Consider the following 25,869-nt stretch of genomic DNA (forward strand, 5'->3'; position numbering starts at 1 on the left):
ATTTGGAGTCTACCATAATTCAGACAGTTCAGACGCAAGGTGGGGAGTGATATGAGGTGGTTTTGCTGTTGCAAAATGAGTCTGGAGACAACTGGAAGAGGAAGAGGCCAGTGGAGCCAGTGAATGGGCTGCATGGGAGCCCCGGTTGCTGCAGCATTGCAATAGCTAAGAAATGTGGACTGGACCCGTCCATTGGAAGGAGGCACTGAGATTCCCACATATGAGTGTGATATAGGTATAAGAAAGTGAGGCAAAAGAAGAAGAACCAGTTTTTACACCCCACATTTCTCTACCCTAAGGAGTCACAATTTCAAAGCGGCTTACAGTCGCCTTCCCTTCCACCCCTCACAACAGGCACCTTGTGAGGTAGGTGGGGCGGAGAGAGTTCTGAGAGGACTGTGACTGGCCACTCAGCCACGCTTCATGTGGAGGAGTGGGGAATCAAACCCAGTTCTCCAGATTAGAGTCTGCCGCTCTTACCACTACACGAAGCTGGCTATCAAGTATAATCGAGAGTATAATCAAGAAGCACAATCGAGATTTAAGAATGATGGATCAGTTTAAGCCTAGACTGTGGTTTTCAGCACCAAGTGCTTCAGTGAGGAAAACAGACAAAAGCAATTTTTTTTTTGCTCAGCAAGTTATCAAATTGTGGAATTTGCTGCCAGTGGATGTAGTGATGTCCATGCACATAGATGGCTTTAAAAGGAGATTAGGCAGATTCATGGAGGATAGATCGATTAGTGACTACTAGACACAGAGACTGAAGAGAACCTCCATATTTAGATGCAGTAAACTTCTGAATCCCAGAGCCAGGAGGCAACATTGGGGAAGACTTTAGTCCAGGGGTGTCAAACATGCGGCCTGGGGGCCAGATCAACCCCCCCGGAGGGCTTCTATCAGGCCCGCAGTAGAACTGGCTGCTTCTGCTTCTTCTAGTTCTGCTGCTGCTGCGTCATTGTAGGTTTGCAGCTTACAGATACACACCTGAACAGCATAATCAAGATTGCAACAGCACAGACATTTTGATGTAATAATTCCGAGCAAGAGGTGTCAGTTATCAGATACTGTTAAATAAACAAAATATTGCAGGAGTGCTAATGTTTTAAGCGTGTTTTTATTTTAAGTAAAAAAAAAAAGCTTTGTGTTTGTGTTCTTTATAAAGTTTATATCTCCACTACCTGGCATTACCTTTTATGACACACACGGCCCGCCCCAACAAGGTCTCATTTATGTCAGATCCGGCCCTCATAACAAATGAGTTCAACACCCCTGCTTTAGCCTCTATGCCCTGTTCATTGGCCCTGCAGAGAAACTGGTTGGCCACTGTGTGAAAGGCTGCAGGACTACTGGTCTTATCCAGCAGGGCTGCTAACATTTTGGTGCCAGACCTTAAGTTCCAGGTTTCATTTGTATTATTTATTTATTTATTTGGGATCTGTCTAAGCTGCTTCTTCAGAGTCCTACTCAAGGCAGCTTACAATTAAAATCACCCCAATATTTTTAAAAAGCCATTAAAAACAAGTCATTGAACATAAACAGCATAAAATCTATCCATAAAACAGAAACAGACCATTAAAAAGTGGATAAGATAAAACCGCTCATTAAAAGCCCGCTTACAAGCCAGAAAAAGACCTGCTTATAGTTCAAATGGTAAGTATCCTGCAAAACCTGATCATGTGCCTTAGAACATGCACCAGAATCCTTGCAACATGGTAAGATTCTGTGGCGAATACACAAAGCTTCCTTGCCTTATGTGAAAGAATGGAATCGCTTCTGGCATACTGAGCAGATACTGAGCATGCAGTTGGTTTACAGTGCTGAAGATGGAGATCTGGTGTTGAAAGAAGGGCAACAGTTGCAATCTAGTATGAAATTGGGCATTTTAAGCCTCAGTGATTTAAATGGGATGTGAGTGTAAATATACACTAGATCGGGATCACCAGGTTTAAGAGCAAACGGCAAGACTTAGACTGCTATTAACAAAAATAGTCTAATTAAAGAACATTTGGCAATAAAGGGGGTCATCAAAATGGCAAGTTGTTTTATTTCCCAGTCTGGAAGATTTAAAAGGTGGCTACCCTAAGGTCAAAGGTGGGAAGAACAGGGAAGAGGCAAAAATGTTCTGAGGAGCAAAACATAAAGCTGCCTAATATCAAGGGAGGCCAGTGGTTCATGTCGATGCCTCTATACCTGCCTGGTACTATTATAATTTGATTTATTAATTTTTGTCTTAAGATAATTGTGATGTAAAAATGGGGCCCCAAATGCATCTCTAGCTTTGTCACACATAGTGGAACACAACAGGAACAACAAAGTTAACTTATTCTGATTGCTCTAGATGGTAAAAAGCCAATGGTAGCACAGCAGTGCAGAGGATGTCCTGAATTATGTGTTTGAAGTGTCCAGATTCTGCCACTGGAAGTAAAGGTTTGGATTTAGTCAGGGGACATTTTGTAGAAAAAGAGGTGCAGGAGCTCATTAGCACAACGATTTGCATATGCCACACCCCCTGACATCACCGGAAGTGTGTCAGAAGGCAACACCCACCGCTCAGGCTCCACTGGGCTGTTTTGGATTGCTAGCTATGGGGGAGGGACGTGCAGATCTGTCTTCGCAGAGGAGGGAGAGCATGTACCAGAATAAAACTTGGTCTTAAAGGTGCCACTGGACTGTTTTGGATTGCTAGCTGAGGGGGGCTCTGCAACTTACCTGGCTGCTTCTTGCTCTGACTGAGGGCTGCTGGGAACGAGGTGGGACTTGTTGCCTGTGCCCACCCCCTGGGCTCTTTACTGCCGGAGCTTCGCTCCTGTGCGCTCCTGCAGGAAATGACCCCTGGATTTAATCATCTGCCAACAGAAGACACTGAGGGCCATGGATCTTCCCTGCATGATTATTATTTATTTATTTTATTAGATTTATATACCACCCTCCCCAAACAGGCTCAGAGCGGTGTACAACAGTCAAAATAATACAATTAAAATAATATTAAAATAACAATTTACACATAATTATATAATGTCATAAAATACCATGTAAACAAGGAGATCTTCTAACCGTGCCGGGCCCCAAGGATGCTAGACCGGCCGTCACAAGGGCTAGGGCCTTCTCAGTGGCGGCCCCCACCTGGTGGAATGAGCTCCCGGAGGAGATCTGGGCCCTGCGGGACCTGGTGCAGTTCCGCAGGGTCTGCAAGACGGAGCTCTTCCACCAGGCTTTCGGTTAGGGGCCGCCACTGCCCCCCCCGGCTATATACCATCTGGGGGGGGTTAGGGCTTAGGGCTTAGGAGGCCGGGTAGAATCATTGTTAACATCTATTATCAATGCCTACTGGGAATGTTTGGGTTGTGTTAGGGTTGTGGTCGCCCTCTCTGGGTTTTTGAGATTCTGGAATGATTGTGGTTATTGAGCACTTTGTTTTATTGGTTTTAAATTGTATATGTTGTTTTTAACTGTATTAGAGTATTGATGTTTTATTAGCAAGCTTTTTCTTGCCTTGTTAGCCGCCCTGAGCCCTACGGGGAAGGGCGGGGTATAAATTTAATAATAATAAATAAATAAATAAATAATGTTAAAACAATTCAGTATCTAATCAGATGTCCAGTCAGGATCAGGCCACTGGAGGATGGATGGCCAAAAAAGCTGGGGGGGGGGGAGTGGGACATCTGCTGCCTCAACCAAATGCCCAGTGGAAGAGCTCCGTCTTGCAGGCCCTGCAGAACTGCAATAAGTCCCGCAGGGCCCTGATATCATAAGGGAGCTCATTCCACCAGGTGGGGGCCAGGGCTGAAAAAGCCCTGGCCCTGGTTGAGGCTAATCGGACGTCCCTGGGGCCGGGGACCACTAAAAGATGTTGGTTTGCGGACCTCAGTGTCCTCCAGGGCCCATATGAGGAGAGGCGGTCTCGTAGGTGTGCTGGCCCGTGGCCGTATAGAGCTTTAAAGGTAAGCACTAGCACCTTGAAACGGATCCAGAAATCAATAGGCAGCCAGTGCAGTTCACGCAGAACCGGGTGGATATGAGCCAGCACAGACATCACCGTCAACACCCATGCTGCCGCATTCTGCACTAGCTGCAACTTCCGGAGCAGAATCAAGGGCCCATGTAGAGAGAGTTACAATAATCCAGTCTGGAAGTGACCATTGCATGGGTCACTGTGGCTAAGTCTCGGGGAGCAAGATATGGGGCTAACTGCCTGATCTGCCTCAGATAGAAAAAGGCAGTCCTGGCAGGGTGACCAGCACCATCTCCATCCCATGGGCGGGGCAAAAGCCAGACTGGAAGGGATCCAGGACCTTAGCCTCATCCAAGAAAACCTGGTTGTGTTGCCACTGCCCTCTACCACCATACCCAGGAATGGTAGATTGGACACTGGGCAGTAGTTATTAAGGACTGTCAGGTCCAGGGAAGATTTCTTAAGGAGAGGGCGAACTACCTCCTCCTTCAGTCTCCCTGGGAAAGTCCCTGTTGAAAGGGACAGATTAATAATCTCCCTCAGAGGGATCTGCACCTCATCGTGACAGGCCTTAACCAGCCACTATGGGCAGGGGTTTAGGAGGCAGGTAGTAGGCTTAACAGCTATCAGGGTCTTGCCCCCTTCGTCCTGGGTGAGCAGACTGAAGTGGTCCAAAACTGGACCTGAAGATGGCCAATGAGCTTCCAGTTCTCTTATTGCATCAATTGTGGATGGGAGGTCTCATCGGAGAGACAAGACTTTGTCTGAAAAATGGCTCACAAATGCCTCACAGCCAATAGCCAATTCCCTAGCAGTTGGTGTGCCCTGAGGCAGAGTAGTCAGTGTCTGAATAATTCTAAATAATTGGGCCAGGTAGGAGATAGCAGACGCAGTGGAGGATGCGTAGAAGCTTCTCTTTGCGGCCTTCACTGCCATCTCATAGGTTCTCATAAACGACCTATAGGATGTTTTTGTAGCTTCGTCACGAGTTCGCCGCCACCCTCTCTCTAGTCGTCTTAGCTCTCGTTTCATCCGCCGTAGCTCTGGGGTATACCATGGAGCTAATTTGGTACCAGGGCGAAGAGGGTGCTGGGGAGCAACCTCATCAATGACTTCGGAAAGACAGGAATACCAATCTTCCACCAGCACATCTAATGTGGGAAGAGGGAATTGGATCCCACAGAGCTTCCTGGAACCTATTGGGTTCCATTTGACTCCGTGGGTGAGCATAAATTCGCTCGCCGCCTAAATGGGGAGGGTTAGGGAAACCCAGCCAAGCTTTCAGAGCAAGGTGGTCTGACCATGGAACTGACTCAGCAGTAATCTGGTCCACCATAATCCCCAACGCAAAGATAAGATCCAGCGTGTGGCCTGCTTGGTGTATGTGGGTCGAAACAAAATTCCCAGTGCCACCATGGATGACACTAGGTCCATGGCCTGAGAGGAGGCTGCATCCTCTGTATGGATGTTGAAGTCTCCCAAGAGTAAAAGCCTGGGGTGCGCCAAGGCCCAGCTAGATACAGTCTCCAACAGGTCTGACAGGACATTTGCTGGTGCGTTAGGCAGATGGTACACCAGCCAAATGGCCAAACTCTCCTTGGCCTCCCACACTAGGCTAACACATTCAAGGCTGGCAATCTTTGCCTCAGGGAGTGGCCTGAAGGAGAAAGCCTTCCGGATGAGTAATGCCACACACACACCCCGCCCATCAGTCTGGGACTGGTGAAGGACTGGGAAACCGGGGGGGGGGGGCAGTTGACTTAGAGTGACTGTTTCACCTCCCTCACCCAGGTCTCAGTCACGCAACCCAGGTCTACTGCCTGTTCCACCAGATAACTCTGTAGAACAGTGATCTTATTGTTAATAGACGTGCCATTGCACAACACCAGTGTCGAAGAAGGGTCTATCATCCTATCCCTACAGCCAGCATCTCTTGAGATGAGACAGAGGTTGGAAGGGGAGAGAGCATATCCATATCTCTGTCCCCTTCCCTTATTCCGCCTTGTCCCACCGCCATACCTTCCTCACCCCATCAGCACTGGAATCCCTGACCCCAACATAACCCCCCCCCCCCCCCCCAAATCTTATTGGCCTGACTCTGGGCCCACTAAACATCTGAAGGTGGATGTAATAAGGATCTCTGTCCTATCCCAATGAACACAGTTCCCTCCAAGTACTCCCAACTGCCCTCCCCAACAACAGTAATTTCCCTTTCTTAACAATGCTAATAATTAGATTCCTGACTAATGTAACTAATTACCACTTCGATCTCCAATCCATTAATCAATAGATTGACAGAACAGGTCACCAGACCAATGTGGGCTAATAACCTAGCACACAGGGGAGCTGCAATGTGAAAGGAGAAGGGAATGAAATTGCCCTTCCTACCTTTTCTATCAGTGGAGGGAGGCAATTTCACCCCTTTGTCCCTCCTCAGAGCAAGGCTTTTAGTTCCCGCAACCACAGGAATCATTTTCCCAGGGCTGGAAAAAACTGCTGTGAAGAGGGGAATTTGGAAAAGATCTACAGAACTTAGGGTTGCCAGATCCAGTTTGGAGATTTGGGGGTGAAGCCTGGGGAGAGTGGGGTTTGGGGATGGGAGGGGCCTCAGCAGGCTACAATGCCATAGAATCTACCTTCCAAAGCAGCCATTTTCTCCAGGGGAACAGATCTCTGTAGTCTGAAAATCAGTTATAATTCTAGGAGATATCCAGGGCCCATACTGAGGTTGTCAACTTTAGCCCAATTCTTGCACTTAATGGCCTGCTGGATCTAAACGAAACTAAATTTGGCACATCTACAGTAATGGCCCAATATATATATGATGTTCCAGATGCATTTGGCTTAATTTTTAAAAACCAATCAGATAATTTAGATTAACATTTAAAGTGGTATTTCCTGTGGGTCCGGCGCAACGTACATCTAAATGTGGGAACACCAACAGGTGTTACCCAGCACCATTTAAATGGCCTTGTCTAGACATGCTTCATTGGCCAATCTCATCTGAAAACAGGCTTTACCTTTAGAGTTCAGGTTTCAGAGGTTGCAGCTACTTTTTGTGGCAAGTGTTACAAAAAGCAGAGGTCTGCAGATACTCTCTCAGAATTGCAATGGACTCTGCTTTTTCTTTCCGTTTCTCATAGTTTCACTGGATTACTTCTTTAAAAGTCAATAATATCAAATAGTAAACTGGCTGCCCTGTGTGGAGAATGAAAGCAACAAAACCAGGCTATCCACAGCAGACAAGGTAGGGGTCTCTACCTACTTGAAGGATTCCCCAGGTATGCTGAAAAGTGTGACATTGTAAATTGCCCCCACCAAAAAAAAACACAAACACAAATAAAAACCAGTCTAAATCTGAGGGCTGAATATGTTCTAAAACAAGGATCCCCAACATGCTGCTTGTGGGCACCGTGGTGCCTCCCAACACCTTTCCTGGCACCCACCAATTGTTCTTGGAAAATGGGCAAGGCTTTTGTTCAGTAGGGCTTCTGATTGTCCACTGGAGATCTGATTGGCTGTGCAAAATATTGGCTATTCAAAAACATTGCTTTGGAAGCAGCTCCACCACAGCACAAGGATCTTCACTGCATGACTGAAGGTAAACTGTGTGTAAGCAAGAAAACTGACTCTTCAGGTTTCAGAAGACAGGGATATACTTCTAAGTACCCAAAGTCCTTCTCTCAACACTCCAGGGATCATTCCAATCTTTGAGCTATCTCCCTTATCAACTGGGCAGGGAATCTATCCCTTTTTCTGTCCTGAATGAGGGTCTTCACCGATCCTCCCACTCCTCCATGCCAACCTTTCCAGTCCTCAGTCAGTCAGTCCTAAACTCTCCTCAGTCAGGGATGAACTGTTCCAGTTCTCAGACCGAAACTAAACTGAGTTCTGTTCAGCAGTCAGTTCCCAAGTCTTTCTGCTCAACTGACGCTAACCAGTCAAAACCCTTTGAGCAGCCTGTTGCTTAAGGCTCTCTGGCTCTGTGAGGCATTAACCCTTCACAGTCCTTCACATGTTTACACAGCACTTATGAGCTTTTAAAGCACAGTCCATCACAGCATTCTATTAACCAGAGCTAAGAGTTACTATTAAATTATGCATAACCTCACTCCCTAAAAGTTGTTGGCTGGCTCCACTTCCTGTAGCAGCCTATTGTGGTTTCCCATCTCTTCCTTGGAAGCCATTTTGTAGTTGCTGTAGGGTTGCCAAATGGATTTTGGCCGGGAGTGGGGGGCTCCCGGCCGGCATCTAAATCGTGCACGCGCGTGCCGCGTGTGCGTCACCCGGAAGTGACGTCGCACGCTGGGGGAGGGGCCACGCCATTTGAGGGGAAAACAAAGAGTTTGCAAAGCACCGGTGAAAGCAAAGATCCAATCAAAAGAGTAAATTTACTCAGAATGGGTATGGACCACTCGTAACAAAATCTTTAATATTTTGGCTGCAGAAGATCAGCATGACAACTCCCTGGAACTGCTAATTATGACAATTCCATCCCTGGCATGTATGACATGGAATGATGGGAAATTCTCCTGAGCATACAATAAAGAAAGGGCTTTCTTTTCCCTAAATGAGAGAACCCTGATATCCTCAAATTGATTACTGATTGCTTTATAAAAGCTTAACTCACACTTTTGCCTTCCTCTTTCTAAGATGGTTTTGGATCTGCTCTGTACATGTAGGACACCCTTCAAATACATGCTGCATCCAATGCCAGGATTTTTAAAAAATGTATCACTAAAGATGATAAGAACTCAATCATCAAAGGAGTACAAGCAAGTTGGCTGTTCACTGTTGCTGGCTACACTAACTCACTGAAATCATTTTTCTTTTTATGACAGCCAGATGCTAAGCCTACCTTCATGCAAAGGAGATAACGCTTCCTAATCAGGATTTACTACTCAGCAGGATTTCCTATAAACATTTCGGGCCAATAAAACTTGCACACATTCTAAGGAAAGCAGTGACAGACAAGAGGTACAGAATCAAGTATCACTGCCAATGCCAATCAGATAGCTACTGCCATTGAGTTATTTTGTACTCCACTGACTTGCAAAAGGTCAGGGGGAGGGTGTGCAGGGCCACAAGCACATCACTGTGCACAGCCCATTCAGGATTTGTACCAGGACTTAGTCTTTTATAGCCCTAGAGCCCAGAAAATAATAGAGCTGTAGACATTGATCAGTTGAGTCAGTAGGTTAACTGGCTAGGCTTTAGCTGGCGATTTATGTATTCTTTTGTTTCTTCCCCACCTCTCAGAGCAGCTTGTGTTGTTCTCCTCTCTTCCATTTTATCCTCACAGCAACCCTGTGAAGTGCATGACTTTCACAAGGTCACCCAGCAAGCTTCCAGGGCAAAGGGGGGGATTCAAACCTGATTCTCACAGATCCTAGTCAGACACTCTAACCAGGACACCACACTGGCTCTCATTAACTAATTGATGGGGGGCAGTTTATATTTGGTTAGGAGCATGGTTGTTTATTTTGGCTCTCATATTTTACTGTAATAATGCATGGGAAAAAATTAATAGCAATATATCGAATTCTCAGCATGTCCAGATCTGTACATACTTACATCCAGAGATCAAAGCCATGACCAGGTAAGATACATCTCTACAGCCATCCCCCAAAAAAGTCTGTAGAAAAATGTGAATCTTTAAAAAAATACATGTTTTTTTTAAAACTCTCAAGAAAAAAAATGCCCTCAGTGGCTGTTGCTAGGCAACCAAAACAGTGCTGCCAGCCTTCAAGCCCTGGTTTATCTCAGTAAAAGGCAGGCAGCAGGGTTCATTCTGGGACTGTTTGGGCCTTTAAGGGAGGACTCATTGGGGCCTAGCATGTCAGTAACCACCAGACAAACTGCGTGACCAGGCAAGGCAGCTCTTTCTACAAACCTTAAAAAAACCCAGGGTTGCAGAAAAATCTGAAATTTTGAAAAAAAACACACCATTAATATCACCCCTCTGTTGGAAGAAGTGTGGCAGCATCGGATCTTACTTCCATTGTTGGTGGGAATGCCCAACAATACAATCCTTTTGGGAAAAAAGTCCTAATAGAGATTAGGATATTAACAGGATATGAAATCCCTATGCTTCCGGAAGTTATTCTTTTAAACTACTGGAAGGAAATCCCAATTCCTCGTTATAGCAAAGAATTACTTACCCTTTTGTTTTCAGCTGCAAAAACGACTATAGCCACCAACTGGAAACGAACAGGTCCACTCTGTGTGCTGGACTGGTATTCTAATTTCTGGAACCACCTATTAATGGATACAATTTCAGATGGGCTTGATATTAATGATTCTTCGTATAAATCTGACTCATTCTACGGGTGATGGCATTCAATTTTGGAAAAACTGGAACAAATACTGGAAAATATTAGCTCTTCGCAACATTCACAATATTATAATTTTATACACCATAGTTGGGTATTGTGACTACTACTATCCTGGCATAACAGGGCTGTCTTGTATTTTCAACATGTTCCTTCAATGTGATAGTGCTTCTATGAATTTTTAAGGTTTACTATTCTTTGTTGGTGGATTCTGCTGTTAAAAATTTTACTGTTACTGTTTCTTTTTTATTATTTCTTCTTTATTGAAAAAACCAATAAAACATATTTTTAAAAAACCCAACCATCGGGGGAGTTATAACTCTCCAAACTAATAGAAACAGCACCTGTAACTTTAAGAAACAAATGCCCACAATGGCTGTTGCCTGGCCACGAAATAGTACTGCCAGCCTTCAAGACTTGGTTTCTCTCAGTAAAAGGCAGGGCTCATTCTAGGGCTCTTTGGGCCTTTGGCAAGCCGTAGTTCTGATAAGAGCTGTTCTTGAAAAAGAGCAGTTTCTGTCAAGAGCTCTCTCATCCCCACCTACCTCACAGGGTGTCTGTTGTGGGGAGGGGAAGGGAAAGGAGTTCATAAGCCGCTCTGAGACACCTTTGGGTAGTGAAGGGCGGGGTATAAATCCAATCTCCTCCTCCTCCTCCTCTTCTTCTTCTTTGAGAGAGTACTCACTGGGGCCAGGCCTGGCAGCAACCACCGGATGATTTGCATGACTCACCCAGGACTGGTTGCGTACTACTTTTCAACAGCAGCTCTCCCACCAAGCCAGTGTGTTGTAGTGGTTCGAGTTTCAAACTAGGATCTGGAAGATCAGGTTCAAATCCCCACTCTGCTTGGAAGCTTACTGGGTGACCTTAGACCAGTCGTACATTCCCAGCCTAACCTACCTCACAAGATTGTTGTGAGAAAAAGGTGTGTGAGAGAACTATGATGTAATCTGCTTTGGATCTCCATTGGGGAGAAAGAAGAATGTGCATTCCAGTTGGTTTGCCATTGCCTTCCTTTGCACAGCAACCCCAAGTGTTCCTTGGCCATCTCCCACCAAAGTACTGACCATGGCCAACTCTGCTTCGCTCCCAAGGCCTGACAGGCTTGGTCTAAGCTGGGCTATTCAGGTTGCTGATATATATATGAAGTGTAAGTGAGGAAAGGAGAGCAAGGACTAACAGGATAAAAGGCTGTGCAGAAAACACGGAGTTGCAATGGTTTAGGAAAAGGTGTACAGAAGAAGGGGGATTTCCTAAACATGATTACTAAATCCCACTGAGCTCAGTGGGATTTACACCCTAGTAACTGACCTTCGGACAGCAGCCTTGCAGTGCAACCCTGTGCAGAGTTACTCCAATCCAGGCCCACCGATTTAATCTGGATATTTAATCAGTAGCCCTAATGCAAAAGTGCTTCTGAACATTTGTAGGGTGTTTTCCTTTATTAAAAACACCCACCTATTTAGAACAAGGATTTCAGATAAAAGGCACTGTTCCTTTGCATTTCAGAAGCATTGTGTTGGATCCAGCCAACTTGTTTTCCTCAATCTCACCTAAATCCCTTCCATGCTATAGCCCCGTTTTATTTTCCCACCCTCAACCAAATTCGGTAGTCATCACATCTTTGTCCAAGTCTAAATGAACGCACTCGGCACCCTCTGACAGGGAAAGTAGGAAATTAGACGCATTCGGGAGACGCTTCTACTCCACGGGTGCGTTAGGGGTCAAAACCACTAACTACCTAGCCTGCATGAGCAGATATCAATATACTCTGTGGGAAAGATTCTTCGACCTCCTAACCCACCTCCCGGAAGACAAGCTTCAAGCAGCCAGGGTTATTCAAAAGGAAGGCATGGGCCTTGCGAAGCAGCAGTTCAACACGTCCAAGCATGCCTTAGATGCTTCCTCCAGAACAATGGCCTCAGCTATCGCTCTAAGGAGACACTCCTGGCTCCGCAATACCAATCTTCCTCAAGATACTAGGTCATATGTCAAAGACCTCTCTTTTGATGGCCTTGGCCTTTTTAAAAAATGCTTAAAATAAAATAAATAAATAAATTTAACAGCATGACCGATACCATGCTCCAGGATATAGATAAGAGCATAAAGGCCTCTCGCGCTCTAGGGGTGTCACCCTCCATGAGGCAACAATATCGCCCTCGCACCTTGTCTAGGCCCTGGCAGAGACGCACTCCAAATTGTCAGTCTCCGGATAGGCAATGGAGGCCACGTACAACTTCCAGTGGTCAAAGACCCGCCCTTCAGAAACCTAAGTTCGGGAGTGGACAACAACCCTCACGCACCAAAAAACCAAGGTCCTCCAAGCAGGGCTTTTGACTTCCCTCCTACCGAGTCAGTCCAAACACGTCTGTCACCCTTCCTTTATGCCTGGCGTCACATCACCTCGGACCAATGGGTGCTCTCCATTGTAACTCAGGGCTACTGTATTCAATTCATCCAGAACCCCATTACTCCAGTAGTCATCACCACACCCCCTTCCGCACCTCTCCTAGAAGAGGTGTCCGTCCTCCTGCAGAAGGAAGCCATCGAGAGGGTACCACCACACCTCCAAGGGATGGGATTTTATTCCCAATACTTCACAGTCCCAAAGCGGGATGGAGGCGTTTGGCCCATTTTAGATCTGAGGGAGCTGAACTGTTATGTCACCTACCACCGCTTCCGCATGGTGTCCTTGCAGCAGATTATGCCACTGCTCCGGAGAAACGTCTGGATGGCCACCCTCGACCTCCAAGACATGTACTTCCACCTCACTATCCACCCCTCCCACCGCCAATACCTGTGCTTCGCAATTGGTCAACACCATTACCAATATGCGGCCCTACCATTCGGCCTTTCAAGCGCCCCAAGAGTCTTCACAAAGACTATGATTGTGGTGGTGGCCTTCCTCTGTCTCAAGGGCATTTCCATCTACTCGTACATAGATGATTGGCTCCTAGTGGCGTCCTCCAAAGACAGTCTAGTTTCAAACATCAACGAGACAATGGTACTCTTGAAAGATCTGGGCTTACAAATCAATCTCCAGAAATCTTAATTGCAACCGGCCCAGCAGATACAATACATCGGTGCCCTACTGGATTCCAAGACTTGCATGGCTTACCTGCCCCAAAACAGGGCGGCAGACATTGTCCACTTAGCCACCGTCATTCGTACCCAACCCTTGGTCACGGCCTTCCAGATACAGAGGCTACTCGGCCTTATGGCCGCGACTACGTCGGTCCTGGTCTTCGCAAAACTAAAAATGTGATACCTACAACTGTGGTTCATCCGCAACTTCGATACCTCAAAGAATGCACATACCACCGTCCTAACCCCCCTTCCAACATACGAGAGTCCCTACTTTGGTGGACTGTCCCCTCCAATCTTTTCCAGGGAGCACCCTTCCATCCACCGTCACCCCAAATCACCATAACGACAAATGCTTCCCTGACGGGATGGGGTGCACACACCATGGGCCTTTCTGTTGGGGACAAATGGGACGCACAGAAGAGGAAACGACACATAAACTTCCTGGAACTGCTGGCAATACAACATGCTGTCACCAGCTTCCTACCTATAATCAGGGGGAAATGTGTCACGGTCCTCACAGACAACACCACTGCACTCTCTTATGTCAACAAGCAGGGAGGCACTGTTTCCCTACGCCTCTGCAACCTTACCATCCAATTATGGAACCTCTGCATCACCAACAACATTTTCCTCATAGCCACACACATCCCTGGACACATGAACGTGCAGGCAGACCATCTAAGTCGAGCAGGACTCAGCCTTCACAAGTGGGAGATGAACCCAACATACCTCCTCCCACTCTTCTGCAGGTGGGGAGCTCCCCAAGTCGACGTTTTTGCCACCAGAGCCAACAAAATGTGTCCTCTGTTCTGCAGTCAGGGAGGCAGGGACCCACAGTCTCTGGGAGATGGTCTCCTTTACCCTTGGTCCACGGGACTTCTGTACCTGTTTCCTCCCTTACCTCTGCTTCTGAGAGTGGTCCGCAAAATACTCAGAGATGGTGCGGACTGCATATTAATAACCCCATGGTGGCCGAGGCAACCATGGTTTTTGACAGTCCTCGAGTTATCAACAGGAATATACCATCAATTCCCTCCGGCTCAGGACCTCCTCCTCCTGTCCGACTCCCCTCTCCTACATCACGACATACCACAATTGAAATTGACAGCATGGAGAATAACGTCACCGATTTTTTCACCCGCGTAGCGAACGTTCTGTTGAATTCCAGGAAACCTACTATGCGGAGGTCCTACAATTATAAATGGTGAAGGTTCTGCTCTCCCTTAGGTGATGACACCCCTCAAGCCACCTCTGTGGGTCTCGAAAGAGTTTTACAATTCCTCCTCTCCGTAGCTGATTCGGGACTTTCCCATTCATCGTTACGAGTTTATTTGGCCGCCCATTCGGCCTACCATGTTCAAGTTGACAGATGCACACTGTTTTCCCATCCGCTTTCAAAACGTTTTTTTAAAGGTTTATTACATCTCTACGCTCCAGTCAAAACTCCTGTCATTCCCTGGGACCTTCCTCTAGTTCTCTGCCAGCTCACAAGGAAGCCCTTTGAGCCGCTCGCAACATGTGACCTCAAAATTCTAGCGTGGAAAACGGCCTTTTTAATCACTGTCACCTCGGCTAGGCGAGTGGGAGAAATATTGGCTTTCCGACACGATACACCTTACCTGTTGTTTTTGCCAGACGGAGTCCACCTCGTACCGGACATTTCTTTCCTGCCGAAGGTGGTGTCAGAGTTCCACCTGCAAGTGGAGACTCTTACACACTTTGGATGTGAAGCAGGCTCTCCTGTTCTACCTCAATAGAACACACCCAACGAGACGAGACTCCTAACTGTTCGTCTCTTATGCACCATGGGGACTCGCATCGCGGCTCAGTGCCTGTCAAAGTGGATTGCGGGGCTCATCCATCTCTGCTACCTAATCACCAAACAGCCATTGCCTGGCCCTATCAGGGCTCATTCTACCAGAGCTGTTGCGACTGCCACTGCCTTTCTCCAGGGAATTCCTCTGATGGACATTTACAAAGCCGCTACATGGGCCACGCCTAACGCCTTCATCAGGCACTACATCCTAGACGTCTGTAAGAACACCAATACCAACATGGGATGTCGCATTCTATCTTCGACTACGCAGTAAAGGATCTGCCAGCACCCTCCTCCAGGTAGGCCACTGCTCGCTAATCTCCCATGGGTGTGAAGCACAGAGACCACGTCAAAGATAAACAGGTTGCTTACCTGTAACTGGTGATCTTCGAGTGGTCATCTGTGCATTCACACCACCCGCCCTCCTTCCCTGCTGCTGTCAGCTTCTACAGTTTCAAATAGGGGTTGATTCGCGGCGGTTCAAAGGAACTGGCGGGATGTCCGTGCCCACCCCTCTGGGCATGCATGGTGGGGTTCCTGCGCATGCCCGAGGTCTGGGCGTGAAAATCTGTAAAAAGAGCTTGCTACAGCATCGATCGATCCAGCGCGTGAGCACTAGATCCCATGGATGTGAATGCACAGATGACCACTCGAAGATCACCAGTTACAGGTAAGCAACCTGTTTTTTCTCAGGCTTTGATTTTAATACAGACAATCTCTGAATACTCTTTCGCCCCCTATAACCACAGATGCATCCTCTTGCAGAGAAAACAAAAGCCCAATTTCAAAACAGTTAAGGGCTGTACCGTGTATCAAACCAAGAAGTAAGCAGCAAAGGAGGAAAACCACACTTTGCTTTGAAAATTAGAGAGTTCATGCACACCATTTTCTCAAATAATATTTGGATCAGCTTTAACTGGGAAGGAAAAGCCTTGAAGCTTGCAGTACTATGGACATATGCTGAATCAAGCTTGCTGTTTCTGCTCAGGGCTGTCTGTTTCAACTAGCACCATCCCTCCAGGGTCCCAGGAAGGCCAACCCTGCAACCTAGGACAGATTTTAAAACAAACAACAACAACATGTGGACAGCAGAGCTGAGGCCTTCTGCATACAATGAATGTGCTCTGCCCTCTAGAAGAAGAGAAGAGAAGAGATTGGATTTATACCCCGCCCTTCACTTGGAGTCTCAGAGCGGCTTACAAACTCCTTTCCCTTCCCCTCCCCACAACAGGCACCCTGTGAGGTGGGTGGGGCTGAGAGAACTCTGACACAAACTGCTCTTTTTCAAGGACAGCTGTGCCAGAGCTTGTGACTGACCCAAGGTCACATCAGCAGGTGCAAGTGGAGGAGTGGGGAATCAAACCCGGTTCTCCCAGATTAGAGTCCGCACACTAGAGTCCGCAAACTATAGCTGTGCTGACGGTTACTTAAAAGTAAGGTTGCCAACCTCTAAGGGGGACCTGGAGATCTCCTAGAATTACAACTGATATCCAGAAGATCAGTTCCCCTGAAGAAAACGGCTGGTTTTTATTTATTTTATTTATTAATTACACTTATATCCCACCCTCCCCACGAACGGGTTGACACTACGGCCTTATAGTCCCTCCCCTTCCCAAACCCTCCCCTCCCCAGGCTCCACTGCCAAATCTCCAGGAATTTCCAGGACAGAAGGTGGCAACTCTACTTAAAAGTAGGATTTGCAACAGCCCCGCCCATCCCCTGCAACATGGGCCTGTGACCTAAGCAAGGCCATTCAAAGTGAAACCTCCATGCTTACCCCAGTGAGTCACTCTAAGACTAGGTCATGATCTGTTTTCTCATGTACAGTGCGGAGGCAGCCAACTTAGCCTCAGAAGACAGAGCTGTCCTAGAAAAGCCCTCATTTTTTGATCCTAAATACTGGCACAGTTATTCACAACCTGTGCACTGTGAACATGTGAACAAAGATAAGAAGATATCTATCAAATAGCCTCAAAAGTTCAGGAAACAAATGTTGCTTGATATACAGCGCAATTCTGTGTTTACTCTGAAGTACTTGGGAAACTGTGTATAATAATAATTTTTACTTGTTTATTTAAAATATTTATGTACCACATGTCTGAAAACAGCCTTCACTTACAGCAGTACATTTGTGTGCTGCTTTTGAATGTTAAAAATGCCTCACGTGTATTATGATGCCCTGTAAGATACATCAGTATCCCCATAATATTGTACAAGAGAGTTCCAGCTGAAAGACAAATGGTCGCCTAAGGCTTGCTGTTGAGTTCATGACAGCAGCAAGATATTAAACAAGAACTTCTTGTATTTAAATTATTTATTTTATTTAAAACATTTATTAGCCTTCTTTCTTGCAGAACTCAAGGCGGCTTACAATGTAAAGAAAGCATTATTTAAAAAAAACACAACTGCCAGTAAGGTGCAGATACTTTCATGTACCTCCTTCAAGAAGATGGGAGGGGCTGCGGCTCAATGGTAGAGTATCTGCTTTGCATGCAGAAAGTCCCGAGTTCAGTCCACAGCTAAAAGAATCAGCCAGTAGATGATGTGAAAGACTCCTGCCTGACACCCTGGAGAGCCACTGCCAAATCAGAGCAGACAGCACTAACCTTGATAGACCAAGGGTTTGATTCAGTATAAGGCAGTTTCCTGTGTGTTTATGTGTTCATGCATGATCTGATCCTTGGACTCTAATCATTTCATTCTCCAGGACAGGTTTCCACCTCTTAATTCTGGGTCAGCCCATCCATATTTTAAGATGCCTGTGGTCAAAACTCGAAAGCTGGGTATTTCTTATGCTCCGTCCCAGATTGATCGTTCTGCATACAAGAAAGACAGCCCCTGAGGCAAACCTGATAAAAACCACTTGCCTCACTTTGCTCACTCACTGCAGGTTGGATAACAGAAATGTCTCAACGTTCACATATTCACTCTCTGGTTGCTTTTTTCCCTGGGAAGTCTGTCAGAAACCAGTGCCACATGATCACTGTGTGCTACCCATTCATGGCACAAATGTGCAACCTAATTCTATACACACTTGCTCAGAATAAGTCCTGCTGCATTAAATGCGGCTTACTTGCATGTAAGTGTCCACAGTGTTGTACCTTTATACGACTGAACCTAACAATCAACTCTAGCATGCAATGTAACTGAAAATTTGTGAAAATATTTATGAATCTTAACCATTTGATACACAGGGATCTGTTCATCAGGAGATCACAAATAATATGATTATTGATTTGATTCAGGCACAGCTTTTAAATCACATTGATTTCATCTGGAAAGAGGTAAGCGTGTCCTTAACCTTTCCATCAAAATTGCTGAGACTAAAATTATAGTTCTAGACTCATCTGCTGGAGAGTAAGCAGTAATGAACTCAGTGGGAGTTACATCTAAGTAAATATGCATTGATTTGGGCTGCAATCTTAAACATATAAGCTTTACTGAACCCACCAAGATTTATCTTGGTAGCAGTGTGTGTGAACAAGATCGTGGGGTACAGGTGGACTGTAAGTTAAATATGAACAACCAGTGTGATGCGGTGACAAAAAAGGCTAATGCGATCTTGGGGTGTATCAACAGAGGCATAACATCCAAATCGCAAGATGTCATAGTCCTACTGTACACTGCATTAGTCAGGCTGCACCTGGAGTATTGTGTGCAGTTCTGGAGGCCTCACTTCAAAAAGGATGTGGACAGAATGGAGCAGGTGCAGAAGAGAGTGATGAGGATGATGGGGGGCTTGGAGACCAAGCCCTATGAAGAAAGACTGAGGAACTTGGGAATGTTTAGTCTGGAGAAGAGGAGGCTGAGGGGGGACAGTGTTATGTCCATGGACCACCACCAGGGGTCTGCGGCCTCAGTCTGTAGCTTGGTTCCTAACACAATAGGGACCAAGGATCCTAGACCACCCTGAGTCCTCGTAGGACCTTTGGCAGGAAATTCAAACCCCCCAATGGAACTGTGGGTGTGCCCGGGTGGAGTGTATATAGTTGGCCCTTGCCGGGCTGTGTGTGCTCTCTTGTTGTGAAGTACAATAAACACGTCCAGTTAGCATGTCGTAGTCTGAGTCTCCATGTGCAAACCCAGTACTTTACAGTGGCGACGAGGATGAGATCCCGATGAGCCAGCCTGACTTTTAATCCAGCACCGCACCGAGCATCGATCCAGTGGAAGCCACCGCACCCTGCATCGCTCCCGAGCAGCACCGCAACACACACAGCGCTCCTGGACACCGCTCCCTGCTTCTCTAAAGAGTCATGGTGGCCACTCCGGGAAACCTCGAGGTCTTCGACCCCACACACCCTGAGTTCTGGGACTCGTGGTTAGACCAGTTAACCTGATATCTCGCCTACCACAAGGTCATCGACGCCAGCAAGAAAAGTGCTCTCCTCCTAAGCTTCTGTGGGGTGGCCACCATCTGGCTAGCAAAAAGCCTCCTGGCGCTCCTAGAAAACACATATGAGGAGATTGTCGCGGTCTTGACCAAGTACTATGTGCCCAAGCCCACAACTATGGCTAAACACATGGACTTCCAAGCGCGCCTCTGGAAGCCCAGCAAGACGGCCGCCAGCTTCATGGCTGCCCTTCACCAGCATGCGATGGATTGCAGGTTCATGAAGGTGGAGGAGAACATAACCCAGTTCATCTGGGGTCTGGGAAATGCCAAACTACGCCGCAAGCTGGTAGGCACCACCGATCTCAAAACTGATGATGCCCTACAGCTCGCCACTGCCTATGAAGCCTCCCACCGCAACCGTCCGCCATCGGCGTCACACCTCTGTCTCCCGAAGCAGCACCCGACAACTCAGAAGAAGAGGACGTTTGGCTCATCTGCCCCTCCAGCCGCAGGAAGCCTCCCGGGCCCGCCGGAACGACCAGGCACCCCAACAAGTCTGCCGGCCGAGCACCGTGTGCCAGCTGTGGAGATGCCCATGAATGCAGGACATGCCATTTCCACAATGCCACATGCCACACGTGCGAAAAGCAAGAACACCTAGCTCGAGTATGCAGGTCCAAAGGACCCCGGACCCCGAACACCCAGCAGCAACCCGCTGATGGCCCGCGGCGCACTCTGAGGCCACCTTGGGCACGGAGGAACTCTACTTTCTTACGAGCCAGGTATTATGTCTCCCCAGCCAGATGGCAGCCCCAAAAATACAGGTCCAGGTTCAGATAGAGGGGTCCCCCTGCTCCATGGAGTTAGACTCTGGGTCCATGGCGTCCATCATTTCAGTGGAAACACTGAAACAACTTTGTCCAAAAGGGGGGCCCTGCCTGCGACCCTCACCCTTGAACCTGGTGGACTTTCAAAGGAACCCAGTCCCTATACAGGGCATGGGGGCCTTTCAGGTACAGTACCTGGACTTAATAGTAGTCAAAGGGAACCTGGTCAGCCTCCTGGGTCAGGCTTGGTTCGCTCCACTGGGAATCACAATAGGAGGGGTCAAACAATGCGCCCCAAGAGACTTTAGTGAGGTTTGCGGGGAATTCCCGTGGTGTTTGCTGAGGCTCTGGGATGTTTCAAGGGCCCCCCGGTTTTACTACAACTTGACCCCAAGGTGACCCCCATCCGCATGCGGTTCCAACGTGCCCCGTTTGCCCTGCAGCCTAAAATTGACACAGAACTGGACCGCTTGGTGGCACAAGGGGTCCTGGAACTGGTCTCACATGTGATGTGGGAGACCCCCATTGTCACCCCTGTGAAGCCCAATGGTGACGTCCGCATCTACGCGGACTATAAATGCACCTTGAACAGGGCTCTACAGAACCATTCCTACCCGGTTCCAGGTGTGAGTCACATGTTGGCCACCTTAGCAGGGGCCAAAATCTTCAGTAAGTTGGACCTCGCACAAGTGTACCAACAACTGCCAGCGGATGATGCCACAGCCACCACCCAGACCATAGTCACTCATAGGGGGGCGGGGTGAGTGTAGCTCCAGGGATCTTCCAGCATCTCATGGACTCTCTGTTAAAAGGGATCCCTGGAGTGACACCATTTTTTGATGATGTCCTCATTGCCGTGGCTACCCCGGATGACTTCGCCACCCGTCTCCGTGCAGTCTTCTACCACTTCGACAAGGCTGGCCTGAAGGTGAAGTGGGAGAAATGCCTGCTTGGGGTCCCTGAAGTGGATTTCTTAGGGTTCCGGGTGGATGCATCAGCCCCCATCTGGCAAGGGACAAAGTCAAGGCCATCGTGGAGGCCCCGCCACCCAAGTCCAAGGCGGAACTTCAGGCGTTCTTGGGGCTCCTGAACTTTTATCACACCTTTCTGCCCCACAAGGCGGCGGTGGCAGAGCTGCTGCATAGACTCTTGGACAAATCGGCGCCGTGGTCCTGGGGCCCCCGGGAGTCCGCAACGTTCCGGGGGGTCAAGGCACTCCTGATTTCTAATGAGGTACTTTACAGACAGGATTGCTCTCCTTAAGAATTAGAAGGGCTGTCACTTAGAGGAGGGCAGGGAGCTGTTCCTGTTGGCAGCAGAGGACAGGACTCACAAGATTGAGTTTAAATTAAGGGCGGGAAGGTACCAGCTGGATATTAGAAAACCCTTTTTTACAGTAAGAGTTGTTTAACAGTGGAATCAGCTGCCTAGGGAGGTGGTGAGCTCCTCCTCACTGGCAGTCTTTAAGCAGCAGCTAGACAAACATTTGTCAGGGATGCTCTAGGCTGATCCTGAATTGAGCAGGGGGTTGGACGATGGCCTGTATGGTCCCTTCCAACTCTGTGATTTTATGATTCTACCTCCAAGAGCCAGTCTGATTTAGAGGTTCGAGTGTTGAATTAGAATTTGCGAGGCCTGGGTTCAGATCCCCACTTGGCTGAGAAGCTTGCTCAGTGATATCAAGCTTGTCACAAGCTAACCTACTTTGCAGGGTTGTCATGAGAAAATGGAGAAGCGAAAACAATGTATGCTGCTCTGAGCTCCTTGAAGGAAAGGTAGGATAAGATTGTACTAGATAAACACTTCACTTTGACCAACTGATGCCCTATGCTTGAAACATGTAATGTGGGGATGATGAAAATGTTGTTTCTAATCTTAACCTGCTTTCGGAATTCTATCCACCATACATCTTTTATTGCAAAGACATTAGCTTCCCCTTTTTATTTATTTGGAGGCAAGAATGTATACACACCCACATCCTCTTAAAGAGACCCAAAAGTGACCTTTGACCAATTTCTCTCTGCCCATGCCCCACTCTGTACAACCCTACTTTTACAGAGAATAACATAATTACCCAAACAGATGACTATGGTTGACCCAGCTTTTGCTTCGAAAAAGGTGATGATATCAGACCTACAGACTTTTCAGCAGTAGCACTCACTCAGCCTTTGGTGTGCCTTCGCAGAAGAGGAGGAAAGAACACTGCAGTCCTTTGATTCCATAAGGCACTTCAGTTTCAGCAAGCCTTTGGGAGACCTGTGTCTTTTTGTTTGGTGGTCAACAGCTGTGTCTTTTTGAGCTGGTCATACTTCTTGATCTCCTGTTTAGCTCTTGGGAACTGGACACGGTTTGGTGTTTTAATTATAGTTATTTGATGTTTTTCTGCATTTTGTTTTAAGTCACTTTGAATGAAAAATAGGTAGTACAGGGCTCTTTTTGTAGCAGGAACTCCTTTGCATATTAGGCGACAAACCCCTAATGTAGCCAATCCTTGTTAAGTACGAGACTCAACACAGCTTGTGAACAGTGAATCAGCTTTATTAACAAAGTCAGAAGAAATCAGAATGAGACAAACATACAGAGCAACCGGCTCTCTTTTAAACAGTCCGGGCTTGGGTAGCCATGCCCACAAGTCAGATATTAACCAATCACTATTTACAGATAAGGTCCAATCAGAGTGCTTCCCTCCAGAACATTGCGCAGCTCTGATTGGTGTATTTACAATCCTGTTCGGAACTCAAGCTCACTGCAGATCTTAATACACAACAATCCTCCAAGAGCTTACAGAGCTCTTCTTACAGTGGCTACTGTAAGCTCTTGGAGGATTGGCTACATTAGGGGTGTGTTGCCTAATATGCAGATGAGTTCCTGCTACAAAAAGAGCTCTGGGTAGTATATAATTTTTAATAAAATTTATTTCTCTTACATTTATTTATTTTATTTATTCTCTATTTTTCTCCCCAATGAGGACACAAAGCTGTTTCCCTTGTTCTCTCCTTCATTTTATCTTCACAATGGCTCTGTGTGGCAGGAAATTAAATAATTGCTTCTGACCAAAGTTCACACTTACTGGGTGAGACAGGACCAAGAAGAGGGTTTCCAACTGCCTGGGGGGGGGAAGTCCTACCCCTTTAATGAGATATTATTGACTTCCAGTTTATGACGACGCACAGGCAGACACATCTCCCGGACCTCCGGGGATGCAATCTGCACACCAGGGCATAGGAGGGGTCACGATGGGTCGCGACACCCCCCGGAACCTTGGTGAAAGGCTCCTAGCCAGGGGGCTTTTGAGGGACGACCTCTTTGCTGGCGCAATGCTGGAGAATTGAGGCGCTCCTCCACCCCGATGGTCCTGCCGCTGAGTGTCCGCATGGACTTAGTGCCACTGACCAGGACAAGCATGGGAGATCAAGTGAAAAAAACGATTGCCAAGCGAGGCCGGATGGCCAACAATGAACAGTGAGTCGGGTGGGAGCGAGCATGAGAAGTTCAAAAGAAAGCTACCCCCCCTTACAACGCGGTAAAAAGTGAGTGGGGGAGGGGCCACTCCCAAGCGCACAAACAAAAAATGGAATAAAGAGGGGGGGAGCGGAAGAGCAAGCATTTAAATCTGTTTTAAGAGACTTACCAGAGCGCAGCTAAGCGTAAGGGCGAATTTCAGAGACTTTGGCAACTTTTAAAGAAAGTAAACAATCCAAAAAGATGGCAGGGAAGAAACCAGATAAAGACAAACTTCTGAAAGCGAAACTAGTGGGCAGTCCTCGAACGGAAGAGACCACTGAGCTTTCCAAAATGCTGTCAGATTCCTTGCACCCTCTGCTGGACGAGATGACTAATATCAAGCAACAATTGTCAACAATAGGTCAGAGCTTGGCCTCACAGCAGCTACAATTGACTAAATCCTTGAAAGCAATGGAGCAAATGGCTGAGAAGGTGAAGGAAATGGACACTGATACTAAAAAAGTTAAGAAAAAGGTACAAAAGCTGGAAATGAAACAGGCAACGGGAGAAACACAACTTTTACAGTTACAAATGGAAAAAGCAAATCTGGTCCTACGGTTTCAAGGGGTCCCGGAATCGAAAGGAGAGAATCTGAAGCAACTGCTGAGTGAAGCAATAGCCCCAATGACAGATTGGAAAGCGGAATATCTTCATAGCGAGATGGATGTGGTCTACAGTCCTATTCCTCATATATTAAGAAGAATAATCTGCCAGGGGAAATAATAGTAAGATTCTCGAAGAGACATGTGAGAGACACTATCTTGAAAGTAACTATGGGAACACCCTTGAAAATCGGAGACAAAAACATTAGGATTTTAAAAGACATTCCATTTGATATAAGACAGAAGAAAAAGAAATATAAAGAATTAATCCTTTTTCTACAAACAAATAGCATCGGATATAAGTGGTTAATTTCAGAACGCATCATTTTCAAACTCCACAATAAAAAAGAAAAGATTGACTCTGTTCTTAAAGCACGGGAGTTTTTGAGAGCACAGCTCGGGGAACCAGCTGAGGACAAGAAGGAAGAAGAAGAAAGCAAATCTGATGGCGAATTGAACTTGGTGTCTTCTGACGAGGACTCTCCCTCCGAAAAGGGGGAGGCTGCCCCCCAAACTTCATATAAATTGAGGATCGGAAAAGATAAAACAAAATAAAGGCTGAAGGACTCTGAATTGTGCCTGAAGATTCTATAAAATTGTGGGATGCTCTGGGGGTTTCATTAAACAGGTATAGTGATGAAAAAGTTATATAATTTAGCATGACTATGTTCAATATATTAGCAGCATGTTAGATTAACATTGATATAAGTGGTTGTATTGATCTCTTATTCTTGGGTTTTTAGTTATTAGTGGATATCTTTTCTTTCTCCTTAGATGTAGTTCCCCTTCCCCTTTTTTCAGTTATAGTTTGTAGTGTTGAAAAAATACATTAAAAACTCCCCCTAGGGGGATTATTTAAAAAATGAGATATTATTTACCTCCACGCCATGAAAAACTTCACCTGCCCATTTCTACAAGGTAAGTCACAGTAACAGACAATGAATGGTTAATGTGTTAGCCCAGTCTGAGAATCTTGATTGTCTGGAGGTTCAAATGGAATTCTACAGTTGAGAGTGGCAGTTAGTTCAGTTAACAAGTTGAGTTAAGCACAGTGAAAGGATAGAAGAGCATCTTGCAGTAGGGAAGTGAGATCAGTAGTCCTTCTCTGAGGGAAATACCTCATAGTAAAGGGGGGTGATGTTGAGACAAAGGATAATGTTGAAACAAAGAAACTTATCCTGGTTTATTTAAGCTGTGACTGCCAAGAGATCTCTCTGCACAGTTTTAAAGACCTGTCTGTATAACACAACAGCTACTTTCTTGTAACAAACTATCTATTGTTTATAGTCATACAAAGTTACCTCATTCCTACTGCCTGTATCTTCCAGGTTTAAAACCTAAAACTTGCCTGACAGTCTGACTTGACCCTTTCCTTTCAAAACTGAAATAAAGCAGTTTGTTTGTTTTGAA

Source organism: Gekko japonicus, unplaced genomic scaffold (genome assembly GCF_001447785.1).
Source record: "Gekko japonicus isolate JY-2015 unplaced genomic scaffold, Gekko_japonicus_V1.1 scaffold911, whole genome shotgun sequence".
In the NCBI taxonomy this organism is placed as follows: Eukaryota; Metazoa; Chordata; class Lepidosauria; order Squamata; family Gekkonidae; genus Gekko; species Gekko japonicus.